This window comes from Rhodnius prolixus, unplaced genomic scaffold (genome assembly GCF_049639745.1).
Source record: "Rhodnius prolixus isolate KJV_2025 unplaced genomic scaffold, Rpr scaffold_4, whole genome shotgun sequence".
Taxonomy (NCBI): Eukaryota; Metazoa; Arthropoda; class Insecta; order Hemiptera; family Reduviidae; genus Rhodnius; species Rhodnius prolixus.
Window position 1 is genome coordinate 22,305,043 of NW_027411614.1, and position 20,247 is coordinate 22,325,289.

At 37.3% G+C, this 20,247-nt stretch overlaps 1 protein-coding gene across 2 annotated transcripts in view; it reads left to right on the forward strand.

Annotated features, from left to right (window-relative positions):
* The window catches only part of LOC141456057 (opioid-binding protein/cell adhesion molecule homolog), an 869,090-nt gene that overhangs the window by 488,609 nt on the left and 360,234 nt on the right, over positions 1–20,247 (forward strand). The gene's annotated exons all lie outside the window — the stretch shown is intronic.

The window sequence follows — 20,247 nt, forward strand, 5'->3', positions numbered from 1 at the left end:
TTAAATTTTCTGGAGATGACCAGAGCGTTCACGCCTTTTTGGAAGCCATAGAAGAGATGAAGTCTGCCCGTAATGCGAGTGATGCTGATCTTTTTAATTCAGCTTTTGACTTATTTTCAGGCAGGGCGCTCATATGGCTAAAAGCAATTAGACGTGAGACCTCTTCTTGGGAAGAAATCGTTCAAGAAATGAGGAATGAATTTGAACCGTTGGACTACACTGAACGATTATGGGAAGAAATAAGATCCCGTACCCAAGGAGAAGACGAAAAAATCGGATTTTACGTCAGTGTGATGAGAAATTACTTTCATCGACTCCCCCAAAAGCCTACTGAGAATGAGGTGCTCCGAATTGTGTTGCGGAATTTGCACCCATATTATTTGGAACGTCTAGGCTTGCAAAAAATTTCAAGCCTGGCAGAATTAGTTGAGAAAGGTCGCAGAATCGAAGACAATCGCTGGAGGATGCAGATGTATAGACCTCCTCCTCTAAAAAAGACATTGTTAGAACCCGACCTAGCTTACCTTCCACCGAACCGAAAGACGCCCAGTACAGCCAGTGTGGCAGTCGTAGGAAGGACAGAAGCGACCAGTAGTTCCAATGCCACCGAGAAGATTCAGAGTCCGAAGGAACGCCGCTCCACATTTGGTAAGTGCTGGAACTGTGACCAGAACGGACATTCTTTTAGATGGTGTAAGGCGGCGAAACAAATATTTTGCGAACGCTGCGGGAGAAAGCAGGTAGAGACAAATAATTGTCAGTGCCAGCAGAGGCAGGAAAACTCTTTGAGGGGGCGAGTAAAGGAGGGGGCAGCTCGCAAGTAACCCCAAAGACCACCCAGGATAGTACAGAAGAGATAGAAAGGTTGGCTGCGTTGAAAGAGTCCCACATGAGTTGCTCGAAACCAATAAATCAATTGAGTAGTAAGGATGGGCGTCCGTTTTTGAAAGTAAGAATACTAGGCAACGAAGTCATAGGTTTGCTAGATTCAGGAGCAACTAGATCTCTAATAGACCAGCACACATGGGGAAAATTCGCAAGACTAGGTATGGAACTGGGGGATGCGTCCAGTAGATCAGTATCAGTGGCAGATGGCTATAAAGTGATGGTAGCAGGATCTATCGATTTACCGGTAGAACTGTGTGAAAAGGTAAGAATGATCAGTTTTTTGGTGGTACCAAGGCTTAAATATCCACTTATTCTCGGAGTTGACTTTTGGAAGAAGATGAGTGTGGTGCCTAATGTTGAAAAGGGGACCTGGTCTTTTGATAACTCAGTAATGGCTCTGGAATCCACCCCTGCGATCATTAGTCACTCTTCTCTGGAAGAAGATCAGAAGAATATTATAGAGGCACTTGTTGGGAAATGGAAAGAAAGGCGACCGCGTAAGTTGGGTTGTACAAGCCAAGTAAAACATGTAATAGAGACAGACCACCGCCCCATTAAGCAAAGGTATTACCCAGTCTCTCCGCACGTACAGGCTATATTGAATAAAGAATTGGACGAAATGCTAGCACAGGAAATAGTAGTACCATCCAAGAGTCCTTGGTCGTCCCCAGTGGTTCTTGTCAAGAAGCCAAATGGAACACATCGTTTTTGCGTAGATTATCGCCAGTTGAACGCAGTTACGAAGAGGGATGCATATCCGCTGCCGTTCGTGACACAAATTTTAGACAGTCTTAGAGATGGTCACTATCTGTCGACCATAGACATAAAGAGTGCATACTGGCAAATTTTACTAGAGGAGAACAGCTGCGAAAAAACCGCCTTCACAGTTCCAGGTAGAGGACTCTTTCATTTTACTAGGATGCCGTTCGGACTACACAATGCGCCAGCTACATGGCAAAGGCTCATAGACAATGTCTTAGGCGCTGATCTGGAACCTCATGTTTTTGTGTATTTGGATGATATTGTGATAGTGACAAAAGAATTTAACAAACATATAGAAATTTTGGAGAAAATTTTCGAACGTCTTGCGGAAGCAAACCTTTCTCTGAATTGGGAGAAATGCTGTTTTTGTAGACCTCAGCTAAAATATTTGGGCTATATCGTCAACAAAAATGGATTACAAGTGGATCCTGAAAAAGTATCTTCGATTATGGATTTCCCGGCTCCAAGAACGGTGAGGCAAGTAAGGAGGTTTTTGGGTCTAGCGTCCTGGTATCGACGTTTTGTTCCCAGCTTCTCCACAATAGTGGCGCCTCTGACAAGTTTATTAAAAAAGGGGAGAAAGTATTTTTGGGGCGATGATCAGCAGAGGGCGTTCGGAGAAATAAAAGATAAGTTGATCTCGGCTCCTATTCTCACCTGTCCTGACTTTAATCGACCCTTTATCTTACAGACTGATGCTTCAGCTTCAGGGTTAGGGGCAATACTCAGTCAAGACTATCTGGAAGGCGAGAAGGCGATCGCATATGCGAGTAGAGGGCTGACTGCAGCCGAGAGAAAGTTTTCAACTACGGAGCAGGAATGTTTGGCGGTTCTGTGGGCTATAGAAAAGTTTAGGCCTTACTTAGAGGGCATGAAATTTTGCGTCGTTACGGATCACATGGCTCTCAAATGGCTGAATAATCTAAAGGACCCTCAGGGACGTCTGGCCCGGTGGGCGGTGAAATTGCAACAATACGATTTTACTATCCACCATCGGGCAGGCAAATTACACCAAGCTGCTGATGCTTTGTCTAGGCTGGAAGAGGACCAGGAGGATATCTCTGCAGTTGAATATACTGAAGAACAGCTAGACAATTGGTACAGAGATTTGTGTGCTAAGGTACACCGGCAACCTGAAGCCTACCCTGTTTGGAAGGTAAAGGGAAGAACGTTGTACAAAAGAATTGTAGATTCGAAGAAAATCCTTGGAGAAGATCGACCATGGAAGGCAGTTGTGCCAAAGTCAGAAAGGAAGAACCTTCTTTTCGAGTACCATGACAGACCGACATCAGGTCACCTAGGTTCGTTCAAAACTCTACAAAGATTGAAGGAGAAATATTACTGGCCTGGGATGGCAGCGGATGTTGCAAGGTACGTGGCAAGGTGCCCTACATGCCTTTCATTGAAACCCAGTCAGCAAGGACCAGCTGGTTTAATGGGAGAGCAGAGAGTCGCCGGAACGCCTTGGCGGATAATTACGGCAGACCTAATGGGACCTCTTCCCTTATCTACTAAACAAAATAGAATGCTACTGGTTGTATGTGATTATTTCACAAAGTATTCAATACTTTTGCCCTTAAGGGCCGCTACAGCGAAGAAGGTTGCTGAACTGATTGAAAATCAAGTATTTTTGAAATTTGGAGTGCCACAAGTTATCATCTGCGACAATGGAGTCCAGTTTAAAGGACGTGAATTTCAAAATAAAATGGGTGAATATGGAACAAAGATCTGGTTCACTAACTTGTACCACCCACAAGCTAATCCGACGGAACGAGTCAACAGAGTCGTGAAAACCATGCTGTCTTCCTATGTGAAGGATAACCACAGGCAATGGGATAGCCAGTTGCCGAAGTTAGAGTTCGCTCTAAAGACGGCAGTGCACGAAGCAACAGGTTACACCCCAGCGTACTTAAATTACGGCAGGGAATTACCTAGAACAGCTTCCGACTACGAACAAGAGCCCACAGGGCGAGACGAAACGGATATCACCAACCAAGAGCCCCGACTCGAGGCAATAAAACGAATGCCGATGCTGTACAAAGAGGTTCAAGATAGACTTGACCGAGCTTATGAGAAAGGATGCCGGACCTACAACTTAAGGAGGAGGCCTGTAGAGTATGCCGAGGGGCAGTTGGTATGGTGCAAAACTCACCCACAGTCGGATGCGACCACCTACTATTCGGGCAAACTGGCACCAAAATTCGTGCAGCGGAGAGTAAGGAAAAAGATTTCGCAAGCCGCGTATGAACTCGAGGACGCAAAAACAGGAGCTTTCGCTGGGATTTGGGGGGCGAAAGATTTGAAGTTACATCCGGCCGAGGACTGAATAGGTTGTCCCTTCCCTCCATCTAACATAATATCCCTGGGTTCTTGGCAATCACCCTATGCCGCCATTTTTCTTTCCGGGAAAGAGGAGAAAATGTTACTAATTTCAAATTAGTAAATCACTTAAGGGTAAGAAAAATGGCGGTATAGAAGTTGTTCGTGGTTGTGGTGATTGTTTTAATAGTGGCTACCTGAGGCCCAGGAAATTTGGATTTCATTTTTGTAGGGGTATTGGGATTCCTAAAGATTGTAATTATTTGTGTTTATTTTGTTGAGTTCAGTGCTGCCTGGGAAATCAATTAAATCATATGGGAATGTGTTTTTTTTTAAAAAAAGGGTCACCTGGATAAAAAAAGAAAAAAAAATAACGAGAGAGTTGAGTTTTGGTGACAGGAGCGACAAGTTGTGTGTGGCCACACAGAGGAAAATCTGGTTTTGGGCTAGACGAGAGCAAGGTTGAGGTGGAAAGAGCGAGCGGAGTACTTTGGCAAGAAAAGATTGGGTGATCGCCTTACTCCTCAATTCCTTCCATCGGGGGACACCTCAAGAAATTCCTGAAAGGGGCTGGCGAAGGACAGGCTGTCAGCTCGAAGAGAGAAGGAGGATCAGAAGTAACACCTTTCCTTTGATTTATTTAGTTTTGTTGTGAGTGAACTTTTGGGAACGTTGAATATCCGATTACTTTAATTATTATTATTTATTTTTGTGTTCAGCCTTGTAATTGTTTAATACAAGCCATACTTGGTATATCAATTTTCTTTTGTTTTCTTTTGGGTTTCGTCGTATACCCCACAGCCATAAGTAAAAACGGCGTGGCGCTCAACTTTTTTTTTTGTTTTCGCTTTTTTTTTTTCTCGACCCACCCCCTTCTCCACTGGTAGCTGGCGAGCCCGAACATATTGCGTTCTCGCCCTAGAGAGAGCGTAACATCCTTCTTCGTACAACAAAATATTTGTTTTAATGAAGCTATGAAGAACAAGATAAATACCATTTTCCCAAGTTAAAAGGTCTTTAGTAACCCAAAAATTGTTTGACATCACTTTCAACCTTAAAACTATTTGTTTAGATCAATTTGATAGTGTAGCAATGAAGTAGTTATTTATGTATTTAACAAGTGCGGAAAGTAGTACTTTTCCTCACACGAGGCAGGGTTTGTACGCACGAGCGAGCGAAGCGAGTGCAAGTGCAAATTGCCGAGTGTGAGGAAAATACTTTACACTCGAGTTAAATATTATATTTTTTCTGCAACATTAGGGTTATTAACTAAAAAAAAACTAAACAGGAATCACTAGAATCCATTTTAAATTTCTATAAGGTGACACTATAACCTTTTTAACTGTTATAATTAAAAATACCTAATTATTTATTAAAGTATTATTTTTATTTCTATATTCCTTTCAATTTTTATTTTATATTTTAATATTCGTTTTTTAATTATTTAGTTACGTTAAATAAGCTTATTAAAGTTTTACAGAAAATATTTAATAACAAAACTTCTTATATCAAGGAAGCACAATAAAGTTTTTTCACTCACTTGTGAGGAAAGTGTCACTAATGGGAATTTTTCCCCACTAGTGTGGGAAGTTGGGCATTACATAGCTGATTGTAATTGAGTAATGAGAACATTCCTTCATGGTTGCAGAAAAAACGATATTTTACGTATTCGTCAGAAATACTGTGTGTTTTTAATTTATACAAAAAACTAGACATACTCGTACTTTCCTAAACCAGAGACGAACCTGAATTACGTCAAGATTAGGCTATACACACTTATATCAAATATCCACTACCAGCTTCTCCAACCCTTTTGAAATAGTTACCTCAAAGTTAGGATGGTCAAGACGGATCCGTTTGCTTGAAACCTGCTTATCATTCATTTAAAAAAAAATAAGAATTTTTTTAAGGGCAAATTGCTTTCGAAACATCATTAATCTAAAGGTCCGGCAGAGGTAAGTAAACAGTAGAGACTTGCCTATGTTTTCAGGCGTTTTGAAGGGCTATTATTTAATGTTAGCAATAAAGGCGGATGCTTAATTCATTATTATTTAATTAACACCTTTCATTCATAATTCATTATGAACACATTTAACAGAAAGCCAAGATTTTAATCGAATCTAATACAAATCGCCTTTGACCTTCCTTCCAGCACTTAACTTTTTAGAAGCTCCTTACAATCTCGGTACCCCTCAAAATGCAGTAATAAATACTAATTCCCAAAATTTCCCAAATTGTAATTACATTTAGCAATTTGCACTGCAATTTAGTACCTACGGTTAACTTTAGTTTCTTGGCGGTTATCGTTAAAATAAATTAATTAAAACTCAATTTTTATGGGCCTTTTTTAATAAAATAAGTAAACTCCAATAATTGTGCTTAAAATTATGTAACAATTGATATCAAATAAATAATTCAACTAAATTGGTTTGTATACAATGTAAGATAATGTTGTAATTTTATATGTAAATATAAATTTCATGAAGTAGTTTCGAAACACGTAACCAAGTGGTAAATACAGAGTTTCTGCACGATCATAGCCAAAATAAATTGTTCCACCGCCGTAGCAAAATAGTTTGAAACCTCCATTTAAAGTTAGGTGCGGTATATCTATATTAGAGTTTAGTGTTTCTTTTTTTTTTTAGAAAATAATAATGTGCCACTTTTATTTTACACTCGGTAAAAATATTTTTATAAAGAAAGTTTACTTCTTTAGGACTTTATTTATGTAAGGTAACATAAAGAAGTTGAGTGTCACAGAGTCACAATCGCACCCATCCTTGGCCATTAAGGGACTTTCCAACCCTTTCGAAATATTTATATGTAAGGACGTCTTTTTATCCTTCTGCTATTAAATCTGCCACACACTTGAGTCAGCCACTTATTTTAAAGTGATCTCTTAAACTTTTTTTCTACCATCACTCCAGCGTATAACATAAATCCTTCACTTTTACTTTACCATCTTCGTCACAAGATATTCACCATTCTTCCTTCTGCTCGCTCATCTTATCCAATTAATTTTCTTACATTAAAACATCCCTTTTTACAGTAATGAAATTAAAATTTCTAGCTTTTCAGTTAAGTAGATTAAATGTTGCAACAACGTTGTTCATACTTAATTGTAATTAAATCATTTAATTGTAATTAAATATTATTGAAGTTAGTTGGGAAGTTTTGAGTGTTTAGTCAGGTCTAATTTTCAAAAAGTTTTATTTATAATTTTGTTGGTAGATTATTTTACCGCTAATTTTCCTCATTTTTTATGAACATGCTATTGATTTCATTTAACATTTGCTTTATTATTTTCCTAAACTATGCTGGACGATTTTCTTACATGAGATCAATTAAAAAATATGCTAAGCAGTTTTTCACTGGCTTTCCACGAGGAGATCTGACGAATAAGCCCAGCCTAATCTTGCATTTTCCTTTTTTGGTACTGGGAAGCTAACATGATAGAACTAAGGAGGTGCTAATAAGAGAATGGTGCAGCAGTATGGGATATCTTGCTTCCATATTCAGTATGTGTGGCAGTCCATAGAGATAGCTTCGCTCACCCCAACACTTTCCTCAGAAGTACTGAGGATGACACCATTTGCCCAGCCTTCAACGTGGTGGAGAGGTGAGATTGAGGGTTACCTTAATCCCGGCTAAGGGAAAAGTCCTCCATAACGTCTGTGTTGGACTGTTCTCGGCTGGCCCTTGTTCGCTGGTTGTTAGTTAAAAACAGTCGCTTTAAAATTTCAATTTTGAGATAATTTTGATTTGAATACGATTTGTTAATCATTGTAATATCCCACGCTGCCAACAGAATCTCAAACTTCCATATTACCATTATTTTAGCAATAAAAATCAACAAAATCTTCACAGGTACTACAGTTTAGCTGTTTGTACTGAAAGAATCTTTAATTACTCCTCTGCTATTAATCTTCATGATTATATTGGTAGGAGTTAGGGACTTTTTCAAATCAAATGGAAAGAATGGTTAAAGCACGATTTGAATGGTATTTAGAAAGTAACTCCCTATTACCCGAATCACAGTTCGGCTTTAGAAAGGGAAGAACAATCTCGGATTGCCACTCTTTGTTACTATCCGATATAGACATTTCATTCACCACTAACAAATCAGTAGTAGCAGCCTTCTTGGACATTTCTGGAGCCTACGACAATGTGCATCTTGGTATATTAACACGTAAATTACTTGCCATGGGATTTCCTCAAAAATTTGTGTATAACATATTAAATATAATAAATAGGAGAAGTATATTTGTTAAAATTGTTGATCAACTTGTTGGACCTAGAGTTGCCCAGGTTGGTTTGCCTCAGGGGAGCATTTTGAGCTGCTTGCTGTACGCTGTGTATGCATCGGACCTTACTAGTATCTGCCATTCCGAGGTTAAACTTATTCAATATGCAGATGATATTTGTGTTTATAGCGCAAATCAGAACACTACTACTTGCGTAGAAAACTTAGATCTCGCTATGAAAAAATTCTTCGACTGGACTCTAAATAATGGCCTTAACCTTACTGTAGCTAAATGTGTCGTTTGTCCATTTAGTAGAAAACGATCGATACCTATGGGGGAAGAAGTTAGACTAGGAGACACTCTATTCCCCTGCAAAATGAAAGTGCGATTTTTGGGATTGTTACTAGACAGAAAACTGAAATGGACCGCACACATTAATGAACTAGTCGGTAAAACAGAAAAATATGTAAATATACTTCGGATGATTTGTTTTAATAACTGGGGAACCGATCCATCGACCTGCCTTTTATTCTATAGATCTACGGTAAGAGCTATTTTTGACTTCGGTTGTATATTTTATAGTAGGGCCTGTAAAACCAAACTTCAGTGCTTAGACAGAATTCAATACAAATGCATAAGATTATGCATGGGATACCTCAATAGTACTCCTGTCAACGTCATGTTATCGGAAGCAAATGAACCACCTCTGCATTTGAGAAGAAGGATGCTAACAGACCGTTATATCTTAAGAACCATGTCTTTCTCTCCAACTGTTTCAAGTAGAATCAATTCCTTATCAGTAACGGTTTTAACCTTTGCCTACTGGAAAAACAAAGTTACCCCACTAATTATAGATAGTTTTCTGGAACTAACTGAGTTCCAGTCTGCAATAATTCGTTCTGATAAGATACCAGTATTTCTCTGTGATTATAATTTCTTGACGAAGAATGTATCCGTTGCATACATGCCTGACTATAAAGAAAGAATTCATCTTTAGACTATTAATACATTTCGTGAGGACGTTTCGCACTTTTTACCAAATACTCAGATTATATACAATGATGGCTCCAAAGTGGGGAACAATGTAGGAGCTGCTTTCTACGATCCCTCAAATAATGTCAAAAAAATGTTTAAGTTACCACTTTCGCCTCCATTTTTTCTGCCGAGACAATAGCCTTCATTGAAGCGCTGAAATATATAGAAAAGCTAAACACTAAGAAAGTGGCTATCATGTCTGACTGTAGAAGTCTATTAGATTCTCTGGCCAACATCCATTACAAGTCACACACTTCACATTTTACAATAGAAATAATTAAGTTAATTCACAACATTAAAGTTCAAAATAAACTACTCAAACTAGTCTGGATTAGAGGGCATGCCCACATCACCGGAAATGAGGTAGCCGATAGCCTGGCCAAACGGGCTGGTACTCTGGGAGACATTGTAAATTATAAACTCCCCTTTACGGATATTAGACCAATCGTTAGGATTAGGATGTTAGATAAATGGCAGAGAGAACATGATTTGATTGATAAAGGAGTTTTCTATAAGAAAAGTAATCCCCTAGTAGGTGTTAAACCTTGGTTTCTTGACCTCAATTTAAATAGAAGAAGCATCAGGATAATTAATAGAATCAGATCCAATCATGGACTCTGTGGTGCATACTTAAATAGAATAGGAAGAGCTAATACTAATTACAGGTTAAAAAGAAAAACGTTATAAAAAATAAAAAAAAATTATGAGGCTAAAAAATTCAAAACCTTCTTTTAAAAAATGCTTATATCAACATACATCAATGATTTTGTTTATTTTATTTATTTATTTTATTTTATTTATTTTTTTAAATCGTCGGTTTAAGTTCATTCTTCGATTAAAGTAATTGTTATTTTATGTAGTAGTCAAACGTTTATAATAATAGGTAATAATTATCTGGCTTTATCGCAAATAATATAGTTTTCTTCAATTACACTCTCAATGTAGCTGTTCTTCTCACAATGTTGAATATATGTAATATATAATAAATAAGATATGCATATTTTTAGGACAGCTAATTATTCCAGTATTTTACTATAAGTAAAATTAGGGGGCCTAAATTAAATTACAATTGAGAAATGAATAATTATTGTTGAATAATCTACTTGTTATTAACTGTGTGTTATTTGTGCTCACGAATATTTCGGTAAGACGAATTCAAGACTGAAATATTCTGTTAAATCCGTGATTCAAATTTAAACAGTAGCTGACTCTAACTTTGTTTTTCTCTACTTTAACATGAATGTATATGTGACTACTAAGAATAAAGGGCATATTAAAGAGAAATTTGAAGAATAATTTGAAATGGAGTTAAAATAAAGTACCTATTTAAAAACGAAGATATAAGATACATTTTATCATAATTATAACAAAATAATATTATGATCTGGCCAGCATAAGGGTCTGTGACATCTAATAATTTCTAAAAAAATGTGAAGAAAAAGTTAATGCAGCAAAATTACTTAAATTATATCAGCTAAGCATGAATGAAATGTTGGGTACTAGCTGATTTGTGTACCTTTTGGCGTTTAATCAACCCTTATACTTAACATTTTAAACTGTAAGTTTTTGTTAAAGAGATTTTTGTACCTTTTGGATAGATTTTCATTTTTGTCTATTTTACAAAGTTACTTATCTGCTTCACAGATTTTTTTAAAATTTAGAATAAGCAATTCTATCATTATAACCTGATAAGGTGTTAAGTCGGAACCGTAACTACCATTGGAGAGATCTTTTTAAAGAATGATTATAGTTGCCATCCTCAATAACAATTTTTTTGAGAAAGCGTTTTGAATAAAATAGGAAGGTATTTGTACGTAAAAAGCAAAATTAAACTGCGATTTCAGTACTTCCTCTTAAGAGGAGTAAGAAAAATAAACTGCGATTACAGTACTTCTCCCTAAAAGGCAAAGATTTTGAATCGAACGACTATTCATTAATGTAAATAGGTTCACCCATTGATAATTTTAACGATTGCAGTACTTCCTCTTAGTAGGTGCAAGAGCATCAGCAACGTAGAGGAGCTTTAACCACTTATTCGTGCTAAATTTTATCAAAATCGGACAAAGCGTTACAGAAATATTGGTAATAATAGTTTTAGAAAGGGCCTTACTTGGGTGGGGCAAACTCCCCTCTTTATGAGGCACAGCGTTCAGACTTTTAAAGTGCAAATCTGTAAAAAATTTCAATTCGAATGACACTTCATTCATGACAATCGGTTCTCGTGTCGATAATTTGAAACGATTGCTATACTTTCCCTTAACAAGTGTAAGAGCTGATCGCCGCTTTAATGTTACGTAGGGGAGCCCTAACTCTATCATCCTACCAAATTATTTCAAAATCGGGCTAAGATTTACAGAATAATTAGTAATAATAATTTTGGAGGGGGCCTTACATAAAGGGGGCTAACTCCTCTCCTATGCGATGTACAGCGTCGAGACCCCCAAAAGGCACATCTACATAAAATTCCGAATCGAATGACACCTCATTCATGAAAATCGGTTCCCGCGTTTAGGCGCTACGTAGTTTACAAAAAAGGTAACAACAACAACAAGAAGAAGAAGAAGAACAAGAACAACAACAATTTTTGAAAAAGCCGTTTTTGCTCGAAACCTATTAGATCTGGGTTGTTGCAAAAAAATTGCAGCTATAAAGGAGGGTTTGCCCTATAATTTAAAGAAAATTTGGGAATTTTATCTTTTATAGAAAAAGAGAAAAAAATTGTCAAAGTTGGGTGTTTTTCAACATTTCGCTTTTTCGTGCAGTTTTTGACGATCAACCCTTATACAACTGTCCTACCGGACAGTTTTAATGTATGTACAGAATGCGGTACACTTGACGATTTGGAGCACATTCTGATGGAATGTAAAAAATATAGTAGCTATAGAGTCAAACTGTTCAGCTCTCTTCAAAAAAAGATAAAAAGTCCATTTAATTATATTAACATTATACAGGAAGTTAGATCCACAAGCGAAGAATTAACAGAATTTATTAATGAGGGATGTATTAAAGTGTAAGCTTAAATGATTTAATAGTGGAAATGAAATGATAGTTAAATTCAAATATTGAACATACTGTTCTTGAATCGTTGGCTAATGGCCACAGGCATAGGCCCAAAAAAAAAAAAAACTTGTTCTCAAAGAGAAAGAAGAGCTCACGATAGGTCATTTTTATGTATTTTTTTCATCCCCGTTCTACCAAAAATATTGCCAAGGCGGTAATGCCAGTATTTTTCTTAATATCGGCAAATAAGTCGTTTTCCGAGTGATTTTTCTAAGAAAAATCAAATGTTAAGAGCTTTAGATGTTTTCAAACGTACACAAAATGGCTAAAAATTAATTTTACATCTGTTACAAACAACAAGGTTTAATAATTCTTTGGTAATTTTGGGAGAGTTGCGTTTAATTACCAAAAAAAATTGGAAACCTCCTGCCACATATTTAAGTGATCAATAGCTTTCATGTAAAGGATCAAACTTATTCCTTAATTTATCAAATAATGCACTTTACTCAACTTGTGAAGCATGTACTGTGCCTTCAAAGGTGCCTCCTCTGGCTCCAGGTTAGCCGGGAGGTTATCAACTGCTCTCTGTACCCGCGTATGCGGGCAGGAATCTAAAATCAAGTCACATATTCTGAAACTAGAGGTGACGGGCAACACATTTTTCCTCTACCATTTTTTGCTCAGATTAACCATTTAAGCATGAAATGCATTTGAGCCGTCTCAAATGAACACCCTGAATATAACATAATCTAGCTATCAACTTGTACCTAACGGTGAGTAGGAGGTTTGATTTAAGGAATAATCTAGAAAGAGATTAGATGAAAGTCTGAAGTTGCGTTAAATTGGCAGTGACATATTGGTAGGCTTGCTGACAAGATGGGGCGACGTTACTGCTAGATTAAAAGTGATATAAATGGACAAACAGGAGTGTAATCGCAATGATCACTTCCATCCAGTACATGAATCTCACTCAATGTCGTCCTTATTGATTCTACGATTGGCCTACCAAGTTACATTGATTAAGATGTTTAGTTGGATTGTAAACAACGGCTTGTTGCTCTAATGCTGTTTTATTGTACTAAGGAATAGTCCTGCTGAAATTTGTTGATTGGGTCGCGTTTCTATTTTGACTGGTAAACTTAATTACTGGAAAAAACGGGTTAGATATTTGCATACGTAATAAAGTAGTTATAAGTTATCTTATACTGTAATTTCTTTGCACTAATTTGTGCAGTAAATTGTGTGGTAGTTATTCACATTTTGATAGTTCCATGATCGAACTATTATCACATTATCTTATTACAAGCCTTTCCTGTACTTTCTGAGACTTGAATATTAAGTTGTAAGAACGCTGAAAGATAGATATAGACTTAGCAATCAGTTGCACCTTTCTAGATCTGGTTTGCCTTCAGAACTGTCAATTTCCCTTCTATTAGAGGACTTAGCGGAAATACTGTCACCCTCCAATCAAAAAGTCTGAATACTCGTTCTTATTAGCGCATTGCACCTTTGATAAATGGGCATTTTGGACGAAGGAAATTTTTCATTTAGGAGATTTAATGCTCTTTCCTCCAAAACCTACTAGCAAACAGCTTACATTGTACCTTCGCTTTCGTGGTACGTCTTAGTTAATTTACCCGTTTCACATCCTTTCGTAGGAAGTCCTTGTTTCGCATCCTTGAGTTACTCCCTGTATTAGTTGTATCTTTTAGGTAGTTGATGCCACTTGTTTTGGTGATTCGTTTTCTCCCACATCTCTAATTTTACCTCTTAAAGGCAGGGAGGTGTTTTTTAGTCACAAATAAGCATTTTCTAGAACTGAGGTGATTGTTACAGACTGGGTCGTCCTTATTTCATAATTCAAGTTTAAAAAACATTGGAAGAAGTCAGAGTTTAGCATAAAAAGTACTTTAGCATCCATGTACTTGTGCAAATGGAGAATTGAGCTTATTTTGGGGCGGTTATTTGCTTTAAAACATTAAAGCTAGCAAAAAGCTTCTTTTCTCCATTGGTTTTGCCCAATGTGCTTTTCAGAAATGGTGCAGTTTGAACAAACATTCGTTTGATAATCAGCCTTTTTCTTTTTAAGTTCAAAAAATCTTTCACCAGTTGTCGGCTTTGAAATCAACAAATCTAAACAATCCATTCGTTTTCTGTGCCGCTCTTGCTTTTCTTCTTTTTGGGTAGGGGGCTAGGAGAGCAAAAGTGTTGCAATGTAACCTGCGTCCTAGAAGAAAAGAGTTGTTCACAGAGTTGTCACTCCTAATTCAGATGCGGCGTTGAATAAAAGATTTTGGAATAGAAGGGGAGTTTTTGGATTGAATTGGATTCATTAGAAGGTTAGGGTTTTGGAGAGAGGAAACTGTTAGGCAAGGGCCAGAAGACTTGATATAATAATCCGTAAACTTAATCACATTCGCTGCAGCCATGATGTTTATGTGGAAGCTTTCACGGGCTTGGTTATCGTTCAGATAGAAATCACACCTTGACAAAATCTGGTGCCACGGAAGGTATCGTTCTGATGAGATATCAAAGCATCAACCCGTGGTCCAGTGGTTCCCTTACTAGATCTGTACGGCGTACATGTAAGGTATAAGAAGTTAAGGTGAGTTCAGAGGTATTAGTGTAAGAGTTTGTGTTATTAGGCTGGGATAGCAGCAGGTACTCAAAAATTCCTTAAGAAATGGCTAGTCCATTGCCTTGTGCAGTGTTGGAAGACTTATTCAATCAATATTCTCAGCCTCTTAAATATCTATAGAATTATTAATAAAGAGATTGGGATGGCTCTCTCTAAAATCGGAAATAATTATCATGAAGAGAAAATGTAAATTATCGGCTTGAGAGGAAGTCTTCCTTACTTTCTCCTACATGCCTAAAAGACTTGCGGCTGTTGATTTGAATATCAATGAAGATTTGTTTGGGACTTACTTCCGTTGTCGGCGGTACACTAAAGAAAGACAGAGGAGCTTGCCAAGCGAACAGAGTTGATAATTGGAATATTGCTTCAGATCTCCTTTTCTAAGCAATACCAATCTCATCTACTTCTTTCGCTATCTCTTAAGATGGTCTTGGCCCTGTTACTTTCCTGGGCGCCCTCCACTCACCCATAGTCTGTTTCATCAAACTCATTTCACCATCCTAAGATACCAAACGTAATGTATTCTAAGTGAAATCTGGGGAAATTATTCATCGTATTTTTCTTTCTTCCCCTGAACAGAATAGAAGTTCTTATTACTGGGAGAAAACAGCAATAAACTCGTTATGAAAATAATTAATAAAGTTTTTTCTTATTGCAAAATATTATTCAGCCCTTTCACACTAGGCAAAAAAATCTTTTAATCTTAAAAATGAAAGCTCTAACTTCAATTAGAGCTGATGGATCAATTTGTTTTCTAATTGGAGCTTTTTTGTAGGGGATTCAAATCGTTTTAGGTTAGAATTTCAATTTACGTTTCCAATAATTATACTTTCTAAAAACCTTTTTAGTAAATTTAGTGTAAGCTATTCGTAATACAAGCACAAATTTTATTTACACAGAATTTCATTCATTAATAATCTCCAGAAAAGCTAACCTAGACGGGATTAATTTCACTGAAAATTACTACAAATTCTCTTACGATAAAATAATTTGCTAGATATAATTTAGACATTTATATTTAAATAATATATTTGCGAAGAGACTGTATTAATCATGAATGTACTGCAATAAAAGTTTGGGAAATGCTGCCTGTACTTGCTAGTTCCTCATTGTTACTATACTACAATATATAATATTTACTGTATAATATTGATTAAATCAATAATAATAACAATAATAATAATTAGGATGGATGAGACATTGGTTGGACGCTAATCGGGTGGAGAGACATGTGCATCCTAGTCTGAGAAAAGAACATAGCTCTAGGGGCGCTAATGACCATTGTCGTCGATGCGCCAAAAAATAAAATAATAATAATAATAATAATAATTAGGCACTTACCAGCTGCTGGCCCTTAGATTTTCTTTTCCTTGGAGCTTCTTACAGCTCACTGTCCGGTGATGGACAAAGTTGTCTGTAACGAGAGAACACTGTCCGGAGGCCGGCAGTGCACTGAAAAAAGCTCCAGGCGCTAATAACCTTAGATGTTGACGCGCCTTAAATAAAAAAAAAATAATAATAACAATAATAATAATTAGGATGGATGAGACATTGGTTGGACGCTAATCGGGTGGAGACACATGTGCATCCTAGTCTGAGAAAAGAACATAGCTCTAGGGGCGCTAATGACCATTGTCGTCGATGCGCCAAAAAATAAAAAAAAAAAAATAATAATAATAATAATTAGGCACTTACCAGCTGCTGACCCTTTGATTTTCTTTTCCTTGGAGCTTCTTACAGCTCACTGTCCGGTGATGGACAAAGTTGTCTGTAACGAGAGAACACTGTCCGGAAGCCAGCAGTGCACTGAAAAAAGCTCCAGGCGCTAATAACCTTAGATGTTGACGCACCTTAAATAAAAAAATAATAATAATAATAATAAGGCACTTACCCACATGACTTAAAAATGCGTTTATTTTTTGAGAAATTATTGCTGATAAAATACCAAATATATGAATATTCCTTCACAAGTGAAAGGTGAAAAATATATAATTGTTTGCTGTCTATATTTCTGCTTTACTCTAAATTATTATATTATTGTTATTAGTTTAACTTTATTGATTTTCCTGAAACATAAATCATATTGTAAAGTTTTTCTCTTGTCCTTTTACTAAGAAAGAACTTTACTTACACAACTAGTGCCTGCCACTAGTTATTTTAATAATATGTGGGTTTGATTAAATAATAAAACTCGCTAAAGTTGTAAGTAATAACCTGATTTATTAACACATTACCTTTACTCACATTAACGTTTACTAGCAACTAACGCTATTCATTACAGTCACCATTTACAACAGTCACAACAGTTTACTGTTACTTACTCACTACGTAACGCCACAAAACTGTTCCCCGACTGACTACTGGTCCGCACTGCACCGCATTGCACTAGTCTCTGCTACACAAACAAAGCTCTACTCACTAACTGACTACTTGCCCAACTAGCTACCACTGAAGCACTCCGCAACACTGATTCTCTCAAAAACTATCACTTCCAAAGTGTCTCTCCACAACTTGACTAAAAACTCTAAACTCTAGAACTCTAATAACTAACTGCACTTGATTACAACTGACTAAGAACTCTTCTTTAAAACTCCTTAAAACTCCTTAAAAACTCGATTAAAACTGACTTCTCCAGCTGTGTCTGCCTCCTTTTAACTGCGTGCCTCCCTCCAACTGGGACTGCCCTCCTCCAACTCTCTGAGCATAAGTTTCCACGCCCTCCTGACGTTCATTGGCTGGAGAAAACATACTGCCACCACCTCAGCTGGGGCCGCCCTCCTCCTACTCTCTGTCTCGCTCCTACCTGTCAATCACTGGCTGGGAAAACACATATGCCACCACCCCAACTGAGGCCTTTCTCTTAGCTGGCTTTTACACAGGTCACTAACTCCTTGAACAATCTAGCCCTTTCCTTTCTAGCCAGGTAGAGGCCGGCCCTTTTGTCTACACAGTGGTGGCCGGATACCGACTTTGGTCGCTTAACACCTAGAACAATCTAGGCCTTTCTTCTCTGCCACAGGTAGATACCGCCTCTTTTGTTTATGCAGTGGCGGCCTGTTACTGACTTTGGTCGTTCAACCTCTAGAGCAATCTAGGCCTTTCTTCTCCGCCCAGGTCAACTTCGTTACAATATCTTCTATCGTAAACATGGAACTGAAATTGCGGAATATTGTGTTCTCTTTTACAACAATGTTAGAAAAACTACTTGTACTTACTTTTATCACACCATTACAAAATGACTTCTCAATTTTTTAAATTCTTCCTCCGCTTTTAGTTTGTTTAAAAAAATTCTCCTTTCGTTTCAGTCTATCGCAAAAACTCCGCACATAATATGATGTAAATATCGCAATGATCTCAGATGGGCCAAAGTTTAGTTGAATTGGTTACATCGCTTTCTGTGCAGCGAATTGAGTAAAAAAACAATTTAAATATTCGAAATTTTTGTATGAAACTAAGCTCGGACACAAAAGTCAACCTTGCTAAAACCAAGTTAATCAAATCTTTTTTACCATTCTGGTTTAAGCTTGTATTAAAAGGCTGGTCCTTAATCTATTAATTGTACCAAAGAAATTTGTAATCTAATATTCGTAGTAGTCTAATATTTAGCTATTTTATTGACTACGATAATCATTATTTTTGACCAGAAAAAAAAAGTTTAGCACAGAGGTGGCTTAATTGGTCGATATCGATTCTTGATCTTAGTAGAAAATCATCCATTCATATTCTCGACTGTTTTTATTGCCACATCTTTTAGCCATCTATCTGTGCAAGAGACAAGGCTACATCTTTGTGACGAAAGATAAGAAAATAGTTCAGTAAAAGTTGTTGCCTTTAGGCATAGTTCAAGTAGGCAACTTCTTAGCCTGATTTTCAACCAGCACCGCCAAATCTAGTGCCATGTATAATCTGCTGGTAACTTAGTGTGTTTATTTTAGTAGAGAAACGTTCTTGTCTGATAACAACGTCCATTGCTGTTTGGGGCTCTTTCTTTAGACGCTGGGGGCCTTAGTGTTACACCATCCCCAATACTCTACCCACTCACCAACTTGGCCTTGATAACGGAGAGTTATTTCTACTCGCCTTATCTTAATACCACCGCCCGACCTTGCATTGCACCAAATCCTAGCTCAATCTCATGCTACCGACAGGACATACTTCTTCCTGATAGAAAGGTTTTAAGAGTGTTCCCTTGAGTGATCCAGTTGACTACTGAACATATTTCGTGTGTAAGTATACAAACGTGTGTATTAGCGTACAAACGTATCTAACACACACACACACACACTCTAGAGAATATGACCTTCAAGCTTTCCGCGACTAGTTGAAAGGTCTCCATTTTAGTATTCTAAACTCTCTCTCGACCCACTCTAACAGTATACAAGGTATAATATGAAGAAAGCATATCATGGGAGTCGCATGCTAAATTGATGGAACGTTATTGAATATTTGTAGTAAGCAACAGGCTGCCGAAGGATCAACAAAGAATATCCTTCTCCCTCCATATCTAACACTCTTTTTTACCTGTTATTGAGTTGCCATGTTTTTAGAAATTTACTTAAGTTTTAAACATATTTTCAAATTATTTATCTTAATATCCATTCCGTCCTACGTAGAGTAACATGTTCATTTATTTATAATTATTTTCTTTATTTATGTTGAGTCTATCTGTGAACATCTAGTCTGTGTAAAAATGTTTTTTTTTCGAAGTGTTGGAGACGTTCGTTTGAACTGAATATGTGTATATCTAGATTTAGATTAAATTTGGGTGGCCTCAAGGCCTGCGCCACCGCGACCCCTATGGATCTATTGTGGCTCCCCGACTTTAGAGCTCACCCTCCAGACCCGTCCGTTTAATCAGACTCTTAATTCTGGAGAGTGGCTCCTGGGTAAAGCTCTCAGGCCTTGGTTTTTCCTCCCCGAGAAGTAACATCCTTAGCCATACGAGCCCCTCACACTGACACAACACGTGTAGTGCCGTTTCTTCCTCTTCCTGACAGAACCTACAAAGGCTATCATCTGCCAGGCCCATGCGATGCATGTGCTTTCTGAGCCTGCAGTGGCCCGTTAATAGGCCTACAATTATCCTTATAGCCCCACGGCCTTGACGGATTAATTCTGCGGTCAGCCATGTGTATATCTAAAGTTTATATTGCAAGTGATATTTAAATTTTTTTTAAGAATTTCTGACCAACCGATTTCAAATGATTTTTGATATTTATATCACGGTTCTCCTAGAACGATTTTAATTGAAAAGTTCACCAACATGAAAAAGTTTCCTTTCTCTTTATTATTTGGGTCAAAACTAACCAAAATCCACTGAAAACCAAATCGGTTTACGTTGCGGATTTTTTTTTTTTAATT